At 41.5% G+C, this 18,044-nt stretch overlaps 1 protein-coding gene across 1 annotated transcript in view; it reads left to right on the top strand.

Annotated features, from left to right (window-relative positions):
• Window positions 1–569: 569 nt before the first annotated feature.
• Window positions 570–18,044, top strand: part of LOC111969840 (contactin-4) — an 87,411-nt gene continuing 69,936 nt past the window's right edge. Inside the window, exon 1 of the mRNA XM_023996150.1 lies at window positions 570–719. The gene's annotated coding sequence lies outside the window, so the exon portion shown is untranslated. The remainder of the gene's footprint in view (window positions 720–18,044) is intronic.

The raw sequence follows: 18,044 nt of genomic DNA, 5'->3' as shown, positions 1-18,044 counted from the left end.
CAACCAGCTTCATGAGGTAGTCCCCTGGGATATTATTATACAATGTAGAAAATAGTAAAAATAAAGAAAACCCCTGGAATGAGTAAGTGTGTCCACACGTTTGTCTGGTAGTGTATGTAACCATACCAAATGTAACATATCATACTAATGTGTCCCTGACTTAATATGTTACGTCTAGTCTATGAGACCAGGTTGTATGGGCACATTGCTGTAAATGGACATAACAAAGGTGCGGAATAGAACATTGCTGATTGATAAATGTTGGTGGTAGGCTAGGATAGGTGTAGGCTATAGCCTCCTGTAGTTTGTCATTCACTAAAAAAGGGCAACAATTTGTCCCAATTTATGAAGGATTAGCCTACACTTTAAATAGATGGGCTATTATGAAGTCTACACCACAAATGCACCTTAATATTCAATAGTCTGATGTTATATTCAAATTGTGTTGAGATAATTAGTATAGCCTATTCATGAGAACAACCATTATTTGATACAGATTGTGATTTATACGGGGGAGGGGTTTATGGTGTGGCGTTTTTGTGCCGTAAAAAGCCAGACTCACTTGAGAAACAGTTCGGACATCAAGCGGTTCTGTATCAAAAGCGGCTTGAGATCCCTGTGTCCCGGACGTCTCCACTGTCATCGTCTCCAGCATCCTCCTGGTTTTTAAGAACCTTTCCATTCGCCTGAAGCAACCTGCCCTGTCTTTTCTGTTGAAGGTAAGGTTGCATGAAAGTTATTATGTGAATGAAGAATGTTAGGCTACTTCGGTGGTGAATGCGTTCACTCCACTTATAATTTGAGTAAACGCATAGCAGCAGGTATAACTAGTAGCCTAGGCTAGGCTACCTAGTCGCACCACAGCTGGTTGATTTGCGCATTTTCATGAAAAACCTTATATTGCCAGTGCATTGAACACAAATTAATGCTTTATCTCCCGGGTACATGAAGATAAAGTTCATATTCACCCCCCCNAAAAAAAACAGTCGGTGGCAGAATTTCGCGCGCTACATTCGGATCTACACTTCGGTACAAGAAGCATTTGCCACTCGGAATTGCATTTCGAAGCATATTGTCAGTACATTCAAAATGGAAGGTTATCCGTTGTAGTTTTGTCAGTATAGCAAGCGTTTTAATTGATCTCCCCGCCTCATACCTTCACAGTTGGTGCACTAATGCTTTCCAACGTTCCTGTTGGAAGACTCGCTCAAGCACTGGTTGTTTCAAACAGAAATACATTGTACCGCTTTAGGAGGGTACAGGAGCTACCCACTGGAGTATGACATGTTCAGCAATTAGACTATAGCCTACCTGATTATCTTCAGGAAACCCAGAAAGAGAATACGAAATAGGTTCAAAAGCTGGGTGAAATTCAGTAACGTGATTCACCAAGCTACCCCGTTATGTGATGCAAGTTGAAAAAAATTAAAACATAGTTCGCCGAGTCTTCCTGAGTTATCCACGGTGCTGATTTTCTCTCTCTCTCTCTGTGACAGGCAGTGTGTGTATGTTCACGTATGTTCACGTGTGTGCATGTGTGTGTCAGATCTGTTATGCATATGTACTGCTTTCAACTTCGATAATGGTACGGTGGGACTTTGGTCAACAGGAGCAGTTCTTATTATCTACACCCAAGTCTGTTGTCATGATTGGCAGGAAATATATACCATCCTCTCTTCTGACATGATTACCATAAAGTTCAACCCCTTACAGGAAGGTAAACCATAATGTATCATTAGCTGTTTTTCTTTCAAATGTATCTCAAAATATTTATTCCATGATCACGCTCTTCAGTCACTTAGTCTGGCAAAACAATGATTAATATACCACTTTGTGGCTTCATTTCTAAAGCAGTGACTTAATAAATCTGCCACGTCTCTGCAGCCCTGTCGATTAGTCTCAGGAGGGCCATTGAGAGAATACATATGGGCCTCCTCAGTTGCTCATGCCCAGCAGACAGACTGGCAGTGGCCCACTACGGCCTGACCATTCAGCCTGCTCTCACCAAATTGCAACAGATGTGAAATCACTCCATCTTCCACAGGAAATGAATTAGAACATAAAATAAGTGATCCATTTGGTCATTGTTCTAGAGAGGAAAATATTGGCCAGGCTGCTTCTCGCTGACAAATGTATGCATATTACAGACACATGATCCGAATGACAACATGGTGTGTTGCACTGACCAACAGACAGCCTCAATGTTTTTCATATATATTCATATATACGGGGTGTAATTGTCTGTGTCTATAACTATCTCACCAATGCTACTATCACTGAGTTGTATTATAACTTGAGTATACATGACATTTCTCTGAGGTATCATGCATTATGCATGTTCCCCCCAGTTCCCCATGTTGGGATATGAAGCTGCATGGCAGTGAGTTCAGTGCAGGCCAGCAGGCCAGGGCAAGTATCTAGCTGAGGCCTAATCTTCACTTGGGCGATAGAGAGAGATAACACTGATAGATGGAGCGGCTGGTGAGGTTTAACATCCTGAGCTCAGTGTTGTCTGCCGGGGTCAGGCCTGTGATATCAGACCGCCAGTTCAGCCAGCTCCACTCTCCCTCCACCCGTCCTCATGCCCGGGATCTTGGCATTGTTAATAGCTGCAGGTGTGTATATGAGCCAGGCTGGTTCTGTATTCATGGCCACAGATGTTTTAATGAATGCTGTGTTGCTGCTCAGGCGCCTGTCAGTCCCTCGCACACTTCAAGTGAAATGCTTCCCTGGCCATCCGCCAGCTAGCCAGCAGGCAGCCAGGATGTTATTGTGACGTGTGGGCTACATTCTCAGTGATGTCTTCAGGAAGTGCATTTTTGGAAAGTTCAGTACTAGAAAATAGGGAGGAAAGTGAGCAATGATGCTTACTTATATGGCCCTGTTTGGTGATTGGAATGGAAGGAAATGTTCTTGCAATTAGTTAATGATGGCTCATTGCCAACTGAATCATGCTTTATGTCACCCTTGTGGTGGAAGTGTGGCATAGAAGGATAATAACACCCTTTTTAGACTACCCGAAGCTATCAACAAAGGTGCCTTGATGCATCCTTAATGAATACAATGCCACAAAGCATTTAGCAAAATTACAATTTAATACCATTTTCAAAAGGTAAGGTTGCATGGAGTAGCCTTCTGATCAAGAACACATACAGCTAAAATGTCCTTAAATTGTAAAAGGAAAAAAACTGATTTTTCCTGATCTGCACAATTCTTCAAAAGGGTTTATTTCTGATTGATCAAATATAGACATCATCAATATATATTTTCACTTTAAGAATCCATCTCCAATGGATTGCAGAATGCCAAAATATCTTGCGAGGATATTTGAAGGAGCAGGGAGAGGACATGTGGTAGGTCTGCAGGAGGCCAGGTACAGTAAAGAGGACAGACTGGTGACCTTCACCTGCTGATGGAGACTGATTGGAGTGTGGGTGGAGGCTGATCTATGTGACAGGAACCACCGTGATTTATTTCTGGTGCTGCTACAATCCTTAAACTGCCCTCAACATTTCACACCAAGTTATTAGAACTTACTGAATAACCTTTCGGGTGATGAAAGAACATGATAAGCGGTCTCCATTTCAGTCCTTTATCTGAAACAGAAGAAAGATTGGCATTCTCCCCTGACACCCGGAGTGATGCAGAGGTTGGGGCAGTGCAGCATTAATTGTTGATGTCGAGGCAAACAGCTATTCCTGTAAAGTCAATGGGTGGGTGCACCTACGTTTGATTTGTTTTGATTTGTAATTTGCTTTTCTCAGCAGAATCTTTACCTTTCAGTCAACCTCTTTCATTTAATACTCCTTGGCAGCAGAGGCTCATGAATAAATCAGAGCCCTCACTGTCAGGGCTTTGAGGGAGAGGGAATGGACTTATCATGTACTGTACCATTCTGAACTGGGAAGTACTTTCATCCATTTCCTGCTCCTCCTTCACTAAAAATACCCAGCCCAGACTATTTAAAGTACTGTCTATACATTATCATTGGGATTTCGTTTTTATGTGGAATTCATGAATAATTTCTGTCCTTGTTTTTTCTGTATTCCATAATAATACTGTCACTATCAATTATTTATCAGAACCTGACTGTGAAGCCATACGCCTTTGTGTAAGGGGTTTGAACACATATTCCTCAATTACTTATGTAAGATGGCTGGCTCCACTGTGGTCACTCCTGGTTGTAATCTTCTTAGCAATAGACATTATTCATCATGCCATGCTGCACATTACCTTGTCGTCATATATTTCCAAAGAGATAGATAGATAGATTATGCTCCCATGAGATTCATTTTGATTAATAGTGTTTGTTGTTGTTGGGTGTAATGGTTATGTAGGTGCAGGGTACTGTCACCACACTAATATTTGTATGAAATATCCAGCTCTAGATTCTCGGGAAAATACTTAGGAAGTTGTACGTCATCAACCCTAATAGCAGTGTAGAAATATTAGAATACGGAACAAGGTTTAACTCAAACCATTCTCAAACAGGACACAGTACTTGGAAATAAATTACCTCAAATTTTAACGCCAAAGTACAGACAGAGTATTAATCCAGCATCTGCTCAATCCGGCGGTATGCAGTGGAGAAGTTGTAGCAGACTCTGGGGTTGAAGAGAAAGATGCCTGAGGATAATCCCCTAGGAAGAAGGTGGGAGCTGAGCTTAGCTACATCTAACAAATCCTCTGACTCACAGGCATCAGTAACACATTGGTGGTAGAGGAGGAGGTGGTGGTGCAGGAAGCATACTGAGGATACGCTAGCTACAGTGCCTTCAGAATGTATTCACACCCCTTGACTTGTTCCACATTTTGTTGTGTTACAGCCTGAATTTAGAATGGATTCAATTGAGATTGAGTTTGTGTGTCACTGACCTACTCACAATACCCTATAATGTCAAAGTGGAATGATGTTTTTAGAAATGTTTACAAATGACTGAAAATGTCTTGAGTCAATACGTGTTCAACCTCTTTGTTATGGCAATTCTAAATACATTCGGGAGTAAAAATGTGCTTAAGTCACATAATAAGTTGCATGGACTCACTGTGTGTGCAATAATGGTATACCATCTCAGTACCCCACACATACAAGTATCTGTAAGGTCCCTCAGTCGAGCAAGTGAATTTCAAACATATATTTAACCACAAAGACCAGGGAGGTTTTCCAATGCCTTGCGAAGAAGAGCACCTATTAGTAGATGAGTAAAAAAAACAAAAAACAGACATTGAATGTCCATTTGGGCATGGTGAAGTTATTAATTACACTTTGGATGGTGTATCATTACACCCGGTCATTACAAAGATACAGGTGTCCTTTCTAACTCAGTTGCCAAAGAGGAAGGAAACTGCTCAGGGATTTCACCATGAGACCAATGGTGACTTTAAAACAGTTACGGAGTTTAATGGCTGTGATAGGATAACTGAGGATGGATCAACAACATTGTAGTTACTCCACTATCCTAACCTAAATGACAGAGTGAAAATAAGGAAGCTTAAATAGAATACAAATAATCCAAACCATCCTGTTTGCTATAAGGCACTAAAGTGATACAGCAAAAAATGTGGCTAAGAAATTTACTTTATGTCCTGAATACAAAGCTTTATGTTTGGGGCAAATCCAAGACAACACATCACTGAGTACCACTCTTCATATTTTCAAGCATGGTGGTGGCTGCGTCATTTTATGGGTATGCTTGTCATCGGCGAGGACTAGGGAGTTTTTTGCGATTAAAAGAAACAGAATAAAGCTAAACACAGGCAAAATCCTAGCTAAAAACCTGATTCAAATCAAAATAAAATCGTATTAGACTTTACAGTGAAATGCTTACTTACAATTCCTTAACCAACAATGCAGTTTTAAGAAAATCCCCCCCAAAAGTAAGAGATAAGAATAACAAATAATTAAGAGCAGCAGTAAATAACAATGGCAGGGCTATATACAGGGGGTACCAGTACAGAGTCAATGTATCAATGTGCGGGGGGCACCGGTGTCGAGGTAATTGCGGTAATTATGTACATGTAGGTAGAGTTATTAAAGTGGCTATGCATAGATTATAACAGAGAGTAGCAGCAGCGTAGGGTGTTGGGGGGGCAATGCAAATAGTCTGGGTAGGCATTTGATTAGCTGTCCAGGAGTCTTATGGCTTGGGGGTAGAAGCTGATTAGAAGCCTCTTGGACCTAGACTTGGCGCTCCGGTACCACTTGTCATGCGGTAGCAGAGAGAACAGTCTTATGACTAGGGTGGCTGGGGTCTTTGACAATTTTTAGGGCCTTCCTCTGACACCGCCTGGTATAGAGGTCCTGGATGGCAGGAAGCTTGGCCCCAGTGATGTACTGGGCCGTACGCACTACCCTGTCATGCCTTGCAGTCGTAGGCAGAGCAGTTGCCATACCAGGCAGTGATGCAACCCGTCAGGATGCTCTTGATGGTGCATCTGTAAAACCTTTTGAGGATCTGAGGACCCATGCCAAATCTTTTCAGTCTCCTGAGGGGAAATAGATTTTGTTGTAACCTCTTCACGACTGTCTTGGTGTGCTTGGACCATGTTAGTTTGTTGATGTGGACACCAAGGAACTTGAAGCTCTCAACCTGCTCCACTACAGCCTCGTCGATGAGAATGGGGGCATGCCCGGTCCTCCTTTTTCTGTAGTCCAAAATCTTCTCCTTTGTCTTGATCACAATGAGGGAGAGGTTGTTGTCCTTGCACCACATGGTCAGGTCTCTGACCTCCTCCCTATAGGCTGTCTCATCGTTGTCGGTGATCCGGCCTACTACTGTTGTGTCATCAGCTAACTTAATGATGGTGTTAGTGTCGTGCCTGGCCGTGCAGTCATGAGTGAACAGGGAGTACAGGAGGGGACTGAGCACGCAACCCTGAGGAGTCCCCGTGTTGAGGATCAGCGTGGCAGATGTGTTGTTACCTACCCTTACCACCTGGGGCGGCCCATCAGGAAGTCCAGGATCTAGTTGCAGAGGGAGGTGTTTAGTCCCAGGGTCCTTTAGCTTAGTGATGAGCTTTGAGGGCACTATGGTGTTCCTTTTGTCCAGTTGGGAAAGGGCAGTGTGGAGTGCCTTGTGAATGTTGACCTGTTTAAAGGTCTTACTCACATCGTCTTTGGAGAGCGTGATCACACAGTCATTTGGAACAGCTGATGCTCTCTTGCATGTTTCCGTGTTGCTTGCCTCAAAGCGAGCATAGAAGTTATTTAGCTCGTCTGGTAGGCTCGTGTCACTGGGCAGCTCTCGGCTGTGCTTCCCTTTGTAGTCTATAATAGTTTGCAAGCTCTGCCACATCTGACGAGCGTCGGAGCCGGTGTAATACGATTCAATCTTAGTTCTGTATTGACGCTTTGCCTGTTTGATGGTTCGTTGGAGGGCATAGCGGGATTTCTTATAAGCTTCTGTGTTAGACTCCTTGAAAGCGGCAGCTCTACCCTTTAGCTCAGTGCGAATTTTGCCTGTAATCCATGGCTTCTGGTTGGAGTGTGTACTTACGGTCACTTTGGGGACGACGTCCTCAATGCACTTATTGATAAAGCCAATGACTGGTGTAGTGTACTCCTTAATGTCATCGGAAGAATCCCTTAACATATTCCAGTCTGCGCTAGCAAAACAGTCCTGTAGTTTAGCATCTGCTTCATCTGATCACTTTTTTATAGACCGAGTCACTGGTTCTTCCTACTTGAATTTTTGCTTGTAAGCAGGAATCAGGAGGATACAGTTACGGTCAGATTTATCAAATGGAGGGCAAGGAAGAGCTTTTTTATGTGTCTCTGTGTGTGTAGTAAAGGTGGTCTAGAATTTTTTTCCCTCTGGTTTCACATTTAACATGCTGATAGAAATGAGGTAGAACTGATTTAAGTTTCCCTGCATTAAAGTCCCCGGCCACTAGCAGCGCCGCCTCTGGATGATCGTTTTCCTGTTTGCTAATGGCGGAATACAGCTCATTGAGTGCGGTTTTAGTGCCAGCCTCTGTCTGTCTGTAGTGGTATGCAGACAGCTACGAAAAATACAGATAAACTCTAGGTAGATAGTGTGGTCCACAGCTTATCATGAGATTCTCTACCTCAGGCGAGAAAAACCCAGAGACCTCCTTACATTTCGTGCACCAGCTATCGTTAACAAATATGCATAAGCCCCCGTCCCGTGTCTTACCAGGATGCTGTTCTGTCCTGCCAATAGAGTGTATAACCCACCAGTTGTATGTTCTTAATGTCGTCGTTCAGCCACGACTCAGTGAAACATAAGATTTTATAGTTTTTAATTTCCCATTGGTAGGATATACCTGCTTTCAGTTCGTCCCATTTATTTTCCAGCGATTGAACGTTAGCTAGCAGAATGGAAGGCAAGGGCAGGTTAGCCACTTGTCGTCTCTTTCCGCGAAACCTACGTTTCCTTTTCCAGCGAATCACAGGGATCTGGGCATGGTCGGGTGTCTGTAGTATATCCCTCGCGTCCGACTCATTGAAGAAGAACTCCTCGTCCAATTTGAGGTGAGTAATCCCAGTTCTGATGTCCAGAAGCTCTTTTCGGGTCATAAGAGACGGTAGCAGCAACATGACGTACAAAACAATTTACGAACAACACGAAAAAACATACAAATAGCATGGTTGGTTAAGAGCCGATAAGACGGCAGCCCTACTCTCCGGCGCCATCTTTAGGTTGTCTGCTTTCCAACAGACACTAGGAGACAAATTCACATTTCAGCTGGACAATAACCTAAAACACAAGGCCAAATATACACCGGAGTTGCTTACCAAGATGATATTGAATGTTCCTGAATGGTCTAGTTACAGTTTTGACTTAAATCGTATTGAAAGTCTATGACTAGACTTGAAAATATCTGTCTAGCAATGATCAACAACCAACTTGACAGAGCTTGAACATTTTTTTAAATAATAATGTGCAAACGAAACATTGTACAATCCGGGTATCCAAAGCTCGAAGAGAGTTACTGCTAATGGTGATTATAACATTTATTGGCTCAGGGGTGTGAATACTTATGTAAATGATATATTTCTGTATTTAAATTTGCAACAATTTCTAAAAACATGTTTTCACTTAGTCATTGTGGGATATTGTGTGTAGATGGGTGAGGGAAAAAATAAATGTAATCCATTTTGAATTAATGCTGTAACATAACAAGATGTGGAATAAGTCAAGGGGTATGAATAATTTGGGAAGGCACTTTATATACTGTAGTAGAGACTCGACTGAGTCCAGGGCCACCTGCATCAGCCTAAAAGAGGACAAGCGTGTTGGCCTGTCACGCAAGACAGATACTGCACAAACCCTCGCAAATTATATTATAACAGTAGCAATTTCCAGTTAAACAGAAATCTAAAACATGTCATGTAGAATTTATGTTTTCAAAAAGTGTGAAGTATAAGTTTGAGGTACACCGGGGTAGTGACTTGGGCTGAAGTACAGTTTTTGAGACTTGGAGACTTCCTTTCAGAGGAATGTCTCAGAGGATTCAATATGTATTCTGGAAATTGAGTTTTGGTCAAGGCTCCCAAGGCAGTCAGATCGGGGCTGAATAATCTTTGGAGCTTGTACATACAAGCCATTGCGTTTTGTGATTGCTTCTTCTAGTAGCAAATACAGAGCACATTTTTGTCTCTATTTTCTGCTCTCTTAATTGTTGACAAATCAATTTCATAGACCTAACATACATTCAGAAACATATTATGGGTAATGTTTACAAACACTGTACATATGTACATGTCTAACTTGAGTGAATACACATTTTTAGTTTGCAAATAAAGTTACGTTTTTTAAATAAATAAAAACATATGTCAAATCTCAAATAACCTCAACTCCCATAGCTCTGAATCTTCCTGTATGCATAATCTATTCCATATTTCAGATTCACACTTCTAAACTTTCTCTTTCCATAATCTTCTGCGGTTTTGCATATTCCACTCCTTCATCTTTGAAATCCTACCTCCTGTCAGTAATTTCAACATCCACCTGCAGGAGAGGAATTTCACAGGTGCTTCTTTGAGCACTGTGAGAGAGTTTCTATTTCAGTGTGACGTGCAGAATTCAAAACTCCCCAGAAATCTTTATTTTCTGGTATGTCTCGGGGTTTGCCACTTGCATTGTCCCAAGTATAGCCCAGTAGCAGTAGCAGTTGCATGGCAGCGTTGCGTTACTCTCTGTATTGCTGCATTGTAATACATGCCAGTGTCACACCATTGCCTCATACTTTTTTCAATCAGGCCCCCAGTTTTCGGTCTGGAGCTTGAAGTCATGAGCTGTGCTGGTCGGCTACTGCGTAGAAACCTAGCAATGCAAAAGGCCTGGTCTGCCCTAGAAAGCTTATCTAAATTACGATCGTTCTGCCAAACAACATAATTTTTTTTAGAGTGCCGTTTTTGGCCTCTAAAATAAGTTTCATCCCCACAGTGGATTCTTTTAACTTCGCTACAAATTAAGATAAATGATTAAATAGTGATCTATTCTGATTACTACATGTGTCATCACACAGGACCACTTGCTGACACAGACCAATCACGGGCAGGTAGGCTACAAGGAGTCATTAAGGCTGACTCTCTCAGGCAGGATGAAAATGACTACATTGACCATGATCCTTTGCTAGTTAGGGCCACTTTCACCATGATCCTTAGCGATTGTTTGGTGCCATTCAGCAATATGGCGCACTTCAAATTCAAATACTTCTGGCTTCATCCGCCATCAGGAGTTTTCCATAGGGATATGTTGATGACGTCAGCGCTATCACTATCTACTGGGTTTTAATGTCTATGGTTTCAGTACACTATTTCTGGCAGTGTGCCTCCAGTTGCTAGAAGGTTACATTTACCGTTATGTGAATTTCTTATGCAGTTGTGTTTGTGAAGATAGTATCTGACAGGCCCTGACCTCTGCATACTGTACACTGCGCTGCTAGCTCACACGTTACAAGCACCTCTTTTCCACTTGTGTTTTTACTGCATTATCAATGTCCCCCATTCTCAACCATACACACTCGCAGTAGGAAGGTTAAGATCATAGAACTGAACATTACATTTAGATTAAGCAAGATCTCATAATAATGAATGGTGCCATATCTCATAATAATGAATGGGGGGTGATGGTTGACAAAAGTATGTGTCTTTCAGTCTCCATTTTTTATGGAACTATGTTCTACTCTTTGTAAAACATGTGCAGGCTTTCAGTGTCCTCTCAGTAAGAAAAGAGTGTGTACTCTATGTTGCTTGGATCACAGTTTAATGGAAATGTGTGGGGTTATAATGAACAGTTAGTACTGTATACTAATTAAAGCTTTAAGGTGATAAATGATTTAGTTAATCACCACGCATAATTGAAGATGCTTCAGACCAGGGCACCAGACTAACATTTTAAACTTTTTCAGTTGTTGGCACCAGCCCATAATTTGGTCGCAATAGAAAAAATGTGTAACTGTTTTAGAAAGTCATTCACAGTGCTTTATGAAGAGGTGTAACAGACCACTGAGATAGTATTCAAGAAGAACATTGTTTCATTTACACTCTTAGAAAAAAGGGTTCCAAAATGGTTCTTCAGCTGTCACAATAGAAGAACCCTTGTGCAAAAGGTTCTACATGGAACTGAAAGGGGTTCTACCTGGAACCAAAACTAGTTTATTCAAAGGGTTCTCCTATGGGGACAGCCGAAGAACCCATTTAGATTCTAGATAGCACCTTTTTTTCTAAGTAGGTAGCATGTCAATGCAGGAATGCATTCAAAATATTTTGATGTGCAACCTAATCCAGTGATTGTCAGGAATGTTGGGTTGACAATTAGGCTATTGTTGTTATGTTTTACTGTTAAAATAGGGCTTCAGAATTGTATGTAGTTAAATAGAGATACCTCTTCTCTGTCTACACCCATTCAGCATTGTTCACACCCTCTTAAGCTTTAGCCCCACCCATCTCTTTGAGGATTGATCAGAGCATTCTGTCCTAACAACAGCAGTCAAGCACCCAAGCTAACTGGCTAACATTGGCTAGCTTGCTAGCTACTTCCAGACACAAACAGCTCGCTGACCATTTTACTCGCTCTAGCAGAGCTGTTTAGGCCATGTCTATTTTATCCAGAGCGTTGTTGACTGCAACTGTGCTGCTTGCAACAATTTACACTTTTTTGCCAACGTTTACTGACACCAGCCATATTCAACAGGTTTTGAGTGTTCGTAAATCTGTCAGTTTTTCTTTGCTCTTTACCAGCTACGTCTATCAACAGTTGTCACAGTGACATCATTCAAATTATTTTGAAATGGTTACTTGCATAGTGGAGTCTTTTGTTAAGACATGTAGCTAGCTAGCTAAACAATTAACCATAATCCCAACTCATGACGTTAATACCCTGCATGAATCTGCAGGTAGCTACCCAACCAGGTTCAATGTTAGCTAGCTAACATTAGTCTATAACTAGCCAAGCAAATGGCTCTGAAGTACGAATAATATTACTACACAGATCATACATGTAACGTTAGCTAGCGAGCCAGCCAGCTAACTTTAGCTAGCAACTAACAGTACACTTTAACTTGAAATGAAAATGACTTTCTGACAAAATTATAGACATGTAATATCTGAAAGATATATAACTCTCACTGATGCCATGGTTGCCCTTAGTTTGAAGATGTAATCTGGATACAGGTGTTTTCTCCATCTCCTTAGCTATCATATTCTAATTCCACTGATTTCAAAACTCTGTCCTCCAGAAAGTGGAGAGCAACACTTATGCAGTTCTACTAGGCAATATATATTTTTAAAAGCAGCGTTAGACAGGATTACCTACACATACTGACCAGCTCAAGTAGACAGAAGCGCACTACATGGCAGACCAATCCGAACTCATCTCTCGGCATGTCCAGCCCACTTATTATCTCAGCCACTCATGGCTAGCGGGAAGGTTTCTGACTTTCTGTGGCTAAACCAGCTAGGCTCGTAATTTAACAATTTTATTCTGCTTTACAGATGGCATACAAGTTTGTTATTAAGGCACATGACAGTTCACATGTTCAAGAAGGCCTTTCTGCCAAAAAACGCGTTTAGATTTTAAAAAAAATAGTTTATGTTCAAATGTCTCTTCTGTGAAGTAGTGACACGCGACATACGCCTAGTTTTCTGAAATGAGTCACGTATCATAGGCTAATTTATTTGGGGCTAATTCACCACATGAGTAAGTGGAAACTCAAAACAAATTAGCTAGGATAACCCTTTTGTGATAGCAAATTCATCAGGGACCTCCTCATAATCAAAACACAACTCGAGTGAGATAAAAAATAGTTTTACTATGACTTCTGCAGTGCATGGCCGGACGAACCAAGTCTCGGACATAGGGCTCGGGCCCTGGGAAGGAACATTTTAAAGGCCTGTTTCTTGGCCCGCATCAGAGAGATAATTAAGTTCTTTCCAAGCAAATTTCCTGTAATTGTACACATTTTGTCATGGAGCAGAGAAATGTTTTGTGGGTACAGCTTTAAAGCTAGTATCCTGCAATTCTACACATTTTCTAGGAGGCAGACAGAAAACATTGCAGTTTTAAAGCTTAAATTACAATGCATTTATGTAAAAATAGTGGAGTCCTGTGGATACTAGTATCCCCAGGCCCATGTTGGCCAGGGTTAAGAACATAAGAGATTAATTGTATTGTATTACACACTCTAAACTTATTCCACGGATCCCTTAGCCAAAATGTGTTTAAAATGTTGTTGTTAGTAATATACATATTTTTATATATATCAAAACAAATTAGCTAGATCAGGGGTTCTCAACATTTTGGGGTCTGGATAACCCTTTTGTGATAGTATAAAATATATATATTTTTTTTAAAGCAGTACCTTCCCACTTTGAGGACCCCTGACCTAGGTCACTTTAATTATTATATATTTTTTTATTTAACCTTTATTTAATTTAACTAGGCAAGTCAGTTAAGAACAAATTCTTATTTACAATGACGGCCTACACCGGCAAAACCCGGATGGTGCTGGGCCAATTGCACCGCCCTATGGGACTCCCAATCACGGCCGGTTGTGATACAGCCTGGATCACTAACTCTAAACATAAATCCACTACTAGTAGCAATGCATTAATTCAACAGTAAATTCAATGTACAGATATTTTGTTTTTTGCAGTTGTAGTATGGCCCTATAAAATCTGTTATTTTTTGTCTAAACCATATCAGGAGACCACCTTTTTAAGGTCTGGGAATAATATAAAACATTTTGATTTTAGAGTGTAGTTACCCTTTAATTGCAAATAATCATCATATCATTCTGCCAGGTAGGCAAAGGCTAGTTAACATTTATTTGAGAAGGTTTTTGGGGATGCCTTTCTATCTACCAGTAGACAGTTATTAGCATCGTCGCTAATGGCTACACAAAGTTGTAGACGGGCACACCGCACACACACAGACGGGGGCATTCCCGTGCAGTTGCCTCTACAGAAAGTTGCAGGAAATACAAATCACTGATGCATTCTGTTCAGTTCAGTACATTTAGAATATTGTTGAATTCCTTTTTAATGTATGGATTCCGTGATTCTGTGCACATTCTCAGCAGTGCAGATTTTTAAGCAGTAGCTTCCAAAGCTGTGTTTTTCCTGCAATTGGATTTGGGAATGTTATAGCCTACAACCAGAACAGATTTTCTCCCAGAGCACGAGGGGAGATAGCTCAAAGACCGGCAGATGGCGCTATTGAGTCGTTTCATCTTACCGTCCAAAGGGAATATTTGTATATAATGTGCTCTGAGAATCGGGACGCAAGTTCAGGGAGTGAGTGTTTTAATAAATGAACATAATATAGTACAAAACTAAGAAACATGAAAATGCACAGAACTGACACAGGAACAGAAACAATAACGGCTGGGGAAGGAACCAAAGGAAGTGACATATGTAAGGAAGGTAATCAGGGAGGTGATGGAGTCCAGGTGAGTCTGATGATGAGCAAGTGCGCGTAATGATGGTGACAGGTGTGCGCCAAATAATCATATCATTCTGCCAGGTAGGAAAAGGCTAGGCAAAGGCTATAACGAGCAGCCTGGAGACCAAGAGGCCGGAGAGGGAGCTCACGTGACAGTACCTCCTCCCTGACGTGTGGCTCCAGTCGCAGGACGCCGACCAAAAATACGATCCCCGGGTTCAGGAGCGGACCGGTCACCCCTGCTGATGCGTGAAAACCTGTCGGCAGCTGGGACGCGGGAACCTGACAGACCGGCTGAGGCAGGAGAGCCTGGCAATCCGGCTGAGGCACAAAAGCCTGATGAGCCAGTGGAAGCAGGGGAGCCTGGCGATCCGGCGAAGGCATGAAAGCCCGACAAGCCGGCTGAGGCAGGGGAGCCTGGCGATCTGGCTGAAGCATGAAAGCCTATAGCAGCTCCCGGACCCGACGTCATTCCACCTGACACAAAAAACACTCCTTGATGCTTCCCTTAGGTGAGGTGTTATTCTGTAACGATGTGTGCTGAGAGTCAGGAAGCAAAGTTCAGAGAGTGAGTGTTTTAATAAATAAGGAAATCATAATACAAAAACTAAGAAACTCGAACAACGCACAGAACTGACACAGAAACAATAACGCCTGGGGAAGGAACCAAAGGGAGTGACGTATTTAGGGAAGGTAATCAGGGAGGTGATGGAGTCCAGGTGAGTCTGATGACGCGCAAGTGCGCGTAACGATGCTAACAGGTATGCGCCATAACGAGCCGCCTGGAGACCTAGACGCTGGAGAGGGAGCACATGTGACAGTTTGCAGCTGGCAATACACTTGAATCCCTCATGGACTGGTTTGTACATAAAACATTCTCCATTCAGGCTGCAAAGTCTTTGATTTCCTCCTTAACTCATTGAAATGGTGAGAAGGCGGGGGGGAAAAAATGGGGAAAATATGCTTACTTTCTTTATGAAACCCCATTTTTCCACCACCATGCTAGAATAGCTAATGTTAGTCTTGGAGAGTTGAGGAAGAAATTGACCCCTTTGTGGCCTGAATGGAGAATTTTTTATGTATGAACCGGTCCACGGGTAATACGAGTGTATAGCCGAATGCATACATAGGCCTTTCTTGCGCGAGGTGGGCACAAATTGCAGGTGACCTTCCGTTTTTTCGCTGCTGCAGTAATGGCAGCTGCTGTACACTACGAGTGAATAATAAGTAACTCTCCAGTAGAAAATAAACATCAGACTTTCTTCTAAACTAAGCTAGAACTGATTTTACAGCCATTTCTCTATTGCCTATTCTTGATTTTTCAGCCACTGTCACTTAGGAATCCAGTAGTCTGAGACAGGTAGCTAGCTTGCTAAGCTAACGTTTGCAAAGCTAGCTAGCTATGTACCTAAATATAAAAAATGCTTCGCTTGCTGCCAAGGACTTTGCTAAGACTATGATCATGTACAGTGTATATACAATCAAATAAATGTATAATGTTAATTCAAAACATTAAGTTAGTATGCTAGCTAGTAGCCAATGCCATGGCAAGCAAGGTTAGGAATTAAGTCAACCTGCCAGTTTAAATTTACATCAACAACATAGTTCAAGCAGTAGGAAGCTCTCTCATCCATTTATATGCAGATGATACAGTCTTCTACTCAGCTGGCCCCTCCCCGGATTTTGTGTTAAATGCTCTACAACAAATCTTTCTTTGTGTCCAACAATCTTTCTCTGCCTTTAACCTTGTTCTGAACACCGGCATGGCCGATTAATAGGTCGACCTCTAGTCTCTACCTTCTTGCCCTTTGTGCTGTTGTCTGTTCCCAATAATGTTTGTACCATGTTTTGTGCTGCTACCATGTTGTGCTGCTGCCATGCTGTGTTGCTACAGTACCATGTTGTTGGCATGTTGTGTTGCTACCATGCTGTGTTTTTATGTGTTGCTGCCATGCTATGTTGTTGTCTTAGGTCTCTCTTTATGTAGTATTGTGGTGTCTCTCTTGTTGTGATGTGTGTTTTGTCCTATATATATATATTTTTTCTTTTTTTATCCCAGCCCCCGGCTCTGCAGGAGGCCTTTTGCCTTCTGGTGGCTGTCATTTTAAGTAAGAATTAGTTCTTAACTGACTTGCCTAGTTAAATAAATGTTAATAAAAAAATTAAAAAGCCTTTTATGTTAGTGACCACGCTAACCGTTTAGCTAGCTAGCAAGCTAAACTATTGGTTACTTGGCATCGGGAGCAACGTGCTTTACAGCATGGTGAAGGTGAATTCAATTCTTTGTTCAACATATTTTAGTGTGTCCAATCAAAAAAGCATATTTTGACCAATTGGTTAAATAATATGTTCATTCTGTAGATTATCCTCTAATAAAACCAATGGTCCTAACCTCAAGTCGCTATCATAATCCGTGTAAAAGTTATTGGAGTTCACCCTTGTAGGATGGAACATTTCTGTTATTTTTCAAAGTTCTCACAAAAACAAGTGTATCTCTGTGAAATGTCAATGGAGCACTGAGGGTTTACCAAGCTTTTTATTTAGCAAAGCCTTTTACATTTAATTCAGTTCATGTCATGCTAATTTAGCTTTATGCAACCCATTAACTATGAAGTCCACAAAACCACAACATTTAAATTCCTCAAAAGTTATGTCAACAGAGCTCGGTGCTTATTATCAGATGTATTAGGATACAAAATCAGACTTTTTGGATATCATTTTAATGATACAGTGTGTTTGAGAAAGACCCCACTGAGTGATTCAGAAAATTAATATTCATATTTGTCTTGATCAATTTTTTTTATTTTTATTTATTTCATCACTCTAGGCAGAGTGGGTGGACAGCCTACATATCGCTAGCTTGCAAATTATCTAGCTAGTTGTAGGCAAAGGACTTTCTTCAATTTCTGGCTTGCTAGCTAGCAACATTAGTGAAGCTAGCTGGCTAGCTAGCAACATGACATCAATTCTGTATAATGGAAGCATTGTGAACTCAATTAGACCGTAAGCCTTAGACCAGATTTCCCAGAATCTCCCAAAAAACAGATGTCCCTGCCCTGGAAACGAGAGAAAGGCATATTCCCTTTGGACAGCAAGGGCTAGGGGGGAAAGGAATGGTGAGTGTCTCACTCA

This window comes from Salvelinus sp. IW2-2015, linkage group LG11 (assembly GCF_002910315.2).
Source record: "Salvelinus sp. IW2-2015 linkage group LG11, ASM291031v2, whole genome shotgun sequence".
Lineage (NCBI taxonomy): Eukaryota > Metazoa > Chordata > Actinopteri > Salmoniformes > Salmonidae > Salvelinus > Salvelinus sp. IW2-2015.
Note: the sequence above shows the minus strand (reverse complement) of the source record. Positions and strands in the feature narration are given on the sequence as shown.